The sequence below is a fragment of the Humulus lupulus genome, chromosome 7 (assembly GCF_963169125.1).
Source record: "Humulus lupulus chromosome 7, drHumLupu1.1, whole genome shotgun sequence".
NCBI classification, from domain to species: Eukaryota; Viridiplantae; Streptophyta; class Magnoliopsida; order Rosales; family Cannabaceae; genus Humulus; species Humulus lupulus.
In genome coordinates, this window is record NC_084799.1 from 23,454,224 (window position 1) to 23,462,300 (window position 8,077).

The window sequence follows — 8,077 nt, forward strand, 5'->3', positions numbered from 1 at the left end:
CAACCCAATGAAAAAAATTACACTCACCTCCTGACTGAAAATTCAACAAAAAGAAAATGAAATGGCAAAAAAAATTTAAAAAATTAAGGGACAACGATCTTACCTTCATCTTTCAACAAGCATTGAACCTTTTTCCAGGATTAGCATCTGTCCATGGCGTCCTCTGAACCCATGGTTCCCCATAGTGACAAGTGTTAGGACCCCTAGATTTTGAAAAACCTTTCTTCCTCACAGAGTTACTACGAGGGCTTACTCTTTGCCAATTGCTTCGAGGGCTTATGTGAGAAGAAGAGGAGGCATCTCCCATTGTTGATTTCAAGCTACACCATCGATTTCAAGCACTGGTGTGGTTCGTCTTCCTCTTCGTCTTCGTCTGCTTCGTCTTCCTCTGGTAAGGTGTCGAAAAGAGAAGCTGTGCTACCTGGTTTGGTTCGTCTTCGTCCAAGGGAGAATTTTAGGGCTTGATTATTGTGTTTTTTTTAAAATAATTCAATTAATTGAAACGAGATATCAAAAGAAATAAACGGGATTTATTCAGAGCCCTACACGTGTCTTTTTTTCCTAGGAAACAGAGTGGTAGTGACAGAATTGCTCAAATCATAACGTTTGGTATTTAATCCGTCGAAAAAAAGATGTGGTATATAAGTGTATAAAATTGAAAAACATGTGGTATTTATGCCGCAAATAAACCCTAAAAAACTGAGAAACCGACAATATATTGACAATTAATTAAAAAAACATAAAAAACGACAAATATCTAAAAAAAAAAGAAACCTGGTTGTAAACGATAAAAAAATAATAAATTGAAAAACAACATTAAATATTAAAAACGACAATAAATTGGGAGAGCGACAAAAATCAGAAGAAAAAAAACAAAAAGACAAATAATCGAAAAGCCACTATAGTTGGATTTTTTCATATATATATACATATAATATAAATTAATTACAAAAATACCTTAATAAATTTTATTTACATATATAACATGTCACATCAGCACAATATACTGGAATCAAAACATATGCATACCTGTAATTGGAAACACAGAGAAAATCCTGCTTCCCATATTTTTTCATTTTTTATAGGTTTTAAAAAGAAATCTTTTGGTTGCTTATGATATCGATAAGAGACCAATTAGTTATTTTTTTCATAAAAAAAAAAGTCATTTTTTAGATCATATAATTAGAGATACATTTTAGTTACTTCTAAAGCCCAATTGTAGAAAACTTGTTGTTTTAAGATACCGATTAGTTACCTTTAAACATGATTTATAAAATGTTACATTTTGATTGCTTACGATGCTAATAAGATATCGATGAGTTACTTTTTGCAAAAAAAAGATATAACTTTATTTTTAGATTATATATTTTAGATACCTTTTGATTACCTCCAAAACTTATTTGTAGATATCTTAATATACCAAGTAGTTAATTTTATATTACATTATGATATCTTATTATTTAAAAATAAGAGACCAATTAGTTATTTTTTTCATAAAAAAAAAGTCATTTTTTAGATCATATAATTAGAGATACATTTTAGTTACCTCCAAAGCCCAATTGTAGAAAACTTGTTGTTTTAAGATACCAATTAGTTACCTTTAAACATGATTTATAAAATGTTACATTTTGATTACTTACGATGCTAATAAGATATCGGTGAGTTACTTTTTTAAAAAAAAAGATATAACTTTATTTTTAGATTATATATTTTAGATACCTTTTGATTACCTCAAAAACTTATTTGTAGACATCTTAATATACCAAGTAGTTAATTTTATGTTACATTATGGTATCTTATTATTTAAAATACATTTTGGCAACCTTCAAGTTTATTTCAGATACTTTTTGGTTACCTCCAAAACATATTAGTTGACATTTTAATATATCAATTAGTTATTTTTAGGTTATATTATAGTATCTTATTATTTAAGATATATTTTGGTAACATTCAAGCTTATTTCAGAAATTGATGAGTTGTCATATAGTCATATTAGTATAGTTTTGTTTTTTGTTTTTGTAATGTAACTGATTTTATGACATTTAAGATACTATTTAGTTTCCTTATAAGTTTATTTAGAAGCCTATCGAAATTGTCCTAAAAAAATAGGTTAATTTAGAATATCATTTGGTAAATTTTAAATATGAAATAACAAAATACTTTTTAGTAACTCATAAAGTTAGCTGGTATATTGAATTTTGTTTAAGTTTAAATTTTGGTTACTTTTTTTGCTAACCAAATATAAAAGAAACTAAAAAGTTACTTTTTACTCTAGTCATCTTCTATGGGATGGCGAGAAAAGTTATGTTTTCCACATATCAAAATGATCACTTTGAATAGTAGGTCACGATGATACTACTCTTGAGCCCAAACGACTAGTGATATGGCCGGATAAAATTTTTAAAGTCGCAGAGATAAAGAAAATGTTTCTAAAAAAAGTGGCAGAAGAGAGAGAAAGAGATTAGTTATTTAATGTTTTATTAATTAATATATGAAAAAGAAAAAAAACATAGGATGCATGTAGGGGAGCAGCAAGCTACACATATGAAGAAAGGAAATATGATTGTGTATTAAGATACGGTACAATTAAGTTTAAAAATGGTACGAAACTAACATGAATATTATAAATAAAAAAAATCAATGTTATTTTTGGAATTAAAATGATAAAAAAGGTGTGACATGAAATCTGTTTTTTTATTGGGATATTCTGTCTTTTTTTACATTAAAAATGAAATTATGTATTTTAACATTACCAAGTGATTAGAGATAAATAACTTAATTAAATGCAGAATACTGATTAAGGTGTTTAGACCGATTCTAGCGTTGTTAACACAACTGATACGAGTGTTAAGACAGAAACAAAAAAACAGGTAAAAATCAACACACGAGAATTTTTACGTGGTTCAGAAATCCTTTCGAATAACCTACATCCACGGGGTCACGCCCAGAGAATAAGCCAATTAGTAAATAAATAATGGGTACAAAAGCATTGACTTAAACAATGTAATACTCCCTCTTAAACTATTATTGCAATCTTGTTGTACTTTTCTCTATAAATCTGGTTTTGATGAAACGATGATTCTCTTGAAATCCCTTCAAAGAATAGCAAGTGCTCTCTTCCTCCCGAAGTGAGACTTTGATGAAATCTTCTCCCGAAGATCCTTAGAAACATGTTCACAAGAGATACCACTTGTTACAAGGAACAAGATAGCTATATGGACAAGTGCACTTGACACGCACACAAAGATTAAGGTGAACAACTTAATCTCTACAAAGAAACACTACAAAAAAATAACAAGTGTTTATAAAAATGTTTCATGTATAACAACGTCACCAACCCAAAGCTTCATGTATTATGACTAAAGATGTTTGAGTTATATGAGATGTGATACAAAGCCTTTATTGAATACCATCAAACATGAATCATGAACGTGAACATTGGCATTTCAGCATCAGCATGTATGCATGGCATGTACAGTTATGTGATACATTATTATGTGATATAAGATCATGCATAAGAATATGAGAAAAGCTGTGAAATGCCTTGAAAAGTCTTATGTGAAGTTGACATTTTAATGACAACAAGGCTTAAGCAAAGTGATAATAAGATGTTTAAAAAGGGTGCCATTGTTTCGATAAAGCAATTAAGTAAGTTCAGTAAAGAAGACGGAGGTCTATAAGACTTATAGTGGCTGTGATGGACCCAAAATGAGTATGTTTTAAAAATTTATACTCGCAAGCGCACGAATCGTATATGGAATATAGTGTTCGTGTAAGCACGAGATCGAACCCAAAGGAGTTGTCTAAAATAAAAAAGAAAATTATTTTAAACCAAAATTAACAAATTCTAACCTAGCTCCAAAGATTGAAGAGATTTTTTAATAATGAAAATAAGATAAAAGACAATAATATAGAAATTAAATACAATACATATTACTAAATTAATAATTGTAAACAAGATGGTAAAATAAGATTATTAAGATAATAGAATCCACAAAATATAAGTTCAATAATATTTAAAAGTACATTGACTCCCAAGTTTTAGTGATAGTTAAAATAAATCAAACTATCATTTTCCAAATAGATTTATAATTTTAAGCACAAGTTACTTCTAAAAATATAAGATTTTTCTTCACTTTTCAAAATTATAATTTCAAAACATTTAATGTAAATCAATCTAATGAAATAACAAATAAATCAATGAACATTATTTATAAGGCAAAACATAATATTTTTGTTCTAAGCATGGATGTGTACAATTTAATGACACATTTTACACAAAGAATATTATGATTTTGCACTAATGAACAACAAAGTGTAAATATGTGCTAACAATCTAAAATACATGATATTTAAGATGAAAGAAGATATTTGAAGAAGAAAATTCCATAAACTTTGTTGCACAAAATGATAAATTAACATACAAAATAAATACTATCTAGTTACATATTGTTTCATCATCACCTTAATAATCTTAAAAAGATTAGAAACTCATAACTAGAATAGCAAATAAAAACTAAAAATTACAAACATAAATAGGAAAATTTGGAAGATGAACCCCCAAATTTTTCCTCTAAAAATACATAGGAAAAATAACCAAAATGAAGAGAATAGAGAGGTTTTGAAATGTGTAGAATTTTTGGTATGGTAACCTCCTCTCAAAAATGCCCAAAATCCCTTATTTATAGCTAAAACATGAGGTATTAAAATAATCAATTTAAATTAATTAAATTGATTAAATTAATTTAATTAATTATAATATGAAAAATATGGGTAAATTATAAAGTCTAATGATGATGTTTTGAGGTAAAATGTGTAGAAAAGTTTGGGTAAAAAAATGGTATTTTTGGACATTGTGGGACAAGGGAACATTGGTGCCTTTATTGGGCTCAAGGGAGAAAAAATGGCAGCTTTGTGGGTTGTGGCAGGTGGCTGGAAAGGAGGAACCGTGGGGTGCAATGGCTGAAGGCAGCTGGATGTTGGCTGATTCGGTTGGCCTGTTGCCTGCTGGGCTGTGGCATTGTTGACTGAGGAGCAGCAAGGAAGAGGGCCAGTGGGGGGAGCTGCTGGCTGTTCATGGCTGGTCTGTGAAGAGCAGCTAGGAGGAGTCAGGCGTTGGGCCTGGGGAAGGGCAAGCCCACAGCTGGGAAAATACCAATTTCCTCTGTTTTTTTCACAAAAATACCACATTTTTTTCATCATTTTTCTTCTTTTTCAAGAGCAAATAAAATACACATACTCCCTACAAAATAAACATAAATTAAATCAAAATCAACTATTTTCAATTATAAAATAAATCATATTAATTCATTGAAAATATTAATTAAAACTTAATTTACATTTAACATTTAATTTCAATAATACAACATTTTTTTACCTCAAATTAAACAACAATAATTCAATTAATTAACTACAACATTTTACAACAAAATAACTATAAAAACACATCAAAATATATAAATCAAAATAAACCCAATAAATTCAAAATTACTTTAAAACTTAATAAATCAATTAAAAACTCAAGAATTAAGCAATAATTAGCACATAAAAAGTGGTAAAATAACTCTATTTTGTAGAGTTATCAGGCTGCCCACTAGTGTGGGCTAGGTCAGAGTTGACCATTCAGATATGTTTGCCATGTTCCCATCTTTCTCCTCCATTTATATGTGTAATAAGTATGGCAATTATGGCAACGATGAAATGAGTAATATGATGAGCCCAATTGCGATGATGGCTAGCCAGAGGAGAACCCATGAGATTTTATATTATATATGTAACAAGTCATGCATGCATTGGCTAAATGGAACAGTGTGCACATAAGATAATGTGCCATAACAATGTGAAAGTAAAAAGAGAAAAAAAAAAGCACGAAAGTAAAGTTTGAAAGTGATGAGCAATAAATGAAATGCATAAGTATATGTTGACCCTGATTTTGATCAACTGACACGGAGTCAAATGCTTGATGTGATGGAAGGTGTTGAAATAGATCTAATGGAAAGAACAGTAAACGACACAACAAATTATAGTGGTTCGGCCCCACGAATTGGTAATGACCTACGTCCACTTAAGCTATTATTGATATTAATTCTCAAAGGAATGATCAAAGAACTAGGGTTCTCTGAGTTTCACAGACCTTAGAGAGATGAATAATACAATCGTAAGATAATAGCCCTAATTCTCTTGTAAAGTATAAACTTAAATCAGCCAAAAGTCCGCTCCTTGAGCTATTTCTCTTTATTTATAGGCTCAAGGAGGATTACACGAATTAGTTACAGATATTCTTTCCTAAATAATCGGATCATCATGGATCATGGGAGATAATCTCGGATATGATTACAATTGTACAAGATTATCTCAAAATATATGGAGTATACGACCAGGCTGGTCGTATATAAAATCCAAAGGTTATGCTAGGGGAATCTCACTGGTCGATGGTCGAACAGAACTTCTGCCAGGTGTCAGCCACGTGTTAAAAACGCTTGCCACGTCACTCATGCCTGTTTTTTGGATAACATTTGCCCCCCAAGTTTATTTATTACGACCAGCAATAAATGAACTTTAAGGAAAACGACTCTTCGATTACCCCACCAAATTTGTCAGAGTAGTTCGTGTCTTCTTGGAAAAAGCGACCTACCCCTGTCTAATCATGCCTTTTCGGTTCCTAATCAATCCATTGACGGCTATCACTCTTCCCCATTCTTTGAAAAGAGGAAACTTATGATTACCTCTTTTTTCATGCCGCAGACGAAATATATAGTGTCCAGAACTTCCTTTTTCTTTTTACGCAAGCTATTTTTCTATCAAGAAACCCTAAGTCGGAACCCATACTCTCCCTAAAGATCATCTTTCGACGTTCCAGGAATCAGCCGTTCGTTCACCTACGCTCGGAATTTCTTCAAAGCTTCATAATCTTCGCATCGGTAAGCTTAAGAACTTTTGCACTCTTCATTTTTGTTGTGCATGCCGATGTAAGTTAGCTTTTAGGTTCTGATATTGTTTGCGTTCTTGGGTTGAGATGCATGAAAATAGGGCATTTATCGAGTGAAGCTAGATAGGATGGTGTATCTTTGCCATTTAGGGGTTATGAATCAGTTTGATAGTCGAGATCATAAATTTAGGACGTAAAATCGAAGTAAAAATTCGATTTTTATGCTAGTTGAAAAACTGAGTTTTTCCCGCCCTTACTCAAGTTGAAAAAGCTTTTTTAGAAAAAAAACTTTTTACTTTCACTTTTTGATCTATTTTTCAAACTTGTTTGCATGGAAAAGTTAGTTTTTTTTTTTTTGCTAGAATGCTGTTGTATAAAAGTTTGACTTTTATACATGACCAGCGTTATTCTAACCAACTTTCTAGACTCTCCATCCTCACCTCCCCATTTTTCTGTCTGCAGATTTTAATGCCAGATTTGTGGGGAGGTGAGAGGCCGATCGAAGACAATCTTCTTGCGCAACTGCTTGAAGGCGAAGAACAGCCTGCCCAGTGCATTCACGAGATTCCTTTCTCTAGACTCTCTTCTTCCAGACCTCAACCATCTTTAGCCAGAGTGGGTCGTGTCAAATCCACTGCCCAAAAGAAAAAGCCTGAACACACTTCAAACCCTCCAGCTCAGCCTGATTCGCAGGCTAGGGTTCCCTCGACCAGTGGTCGAGAAAACATTGTCCTAGACCCTCTCATCTAGGTTAGGGCTCGTCCTCGGCATTCAATTCTTCCTGATGTCGAGTGGTATCTTTCTCCACTTAGCCAAGTAACCCCCAGGATGCTTGCTAATTACCTCAGGAAGTATAGCCTCACTAGGGTAACTCTCGAAATCCCCATTGCGGATCAGAGAGCGAATTTGCCTGGAGGCGTTTACAGCGCCTGGTCGAGGTACCACATAGAGGCTGGGGCTATCCTTCCTCTTCATCCATTCTTCCAAGGGGTGGCAAACTATTTTGGTGTCGCCCCCTTCCAAATTACACCCAACGGATATAGGATGCTTGCTGCACTCTATATCCTTTATAAACATAAAAATTGGCCAGAGCCTACCCCCCATGAGGTCAACTATCTCTTTGACCTTAAATCCAACCCCCAACAGTCT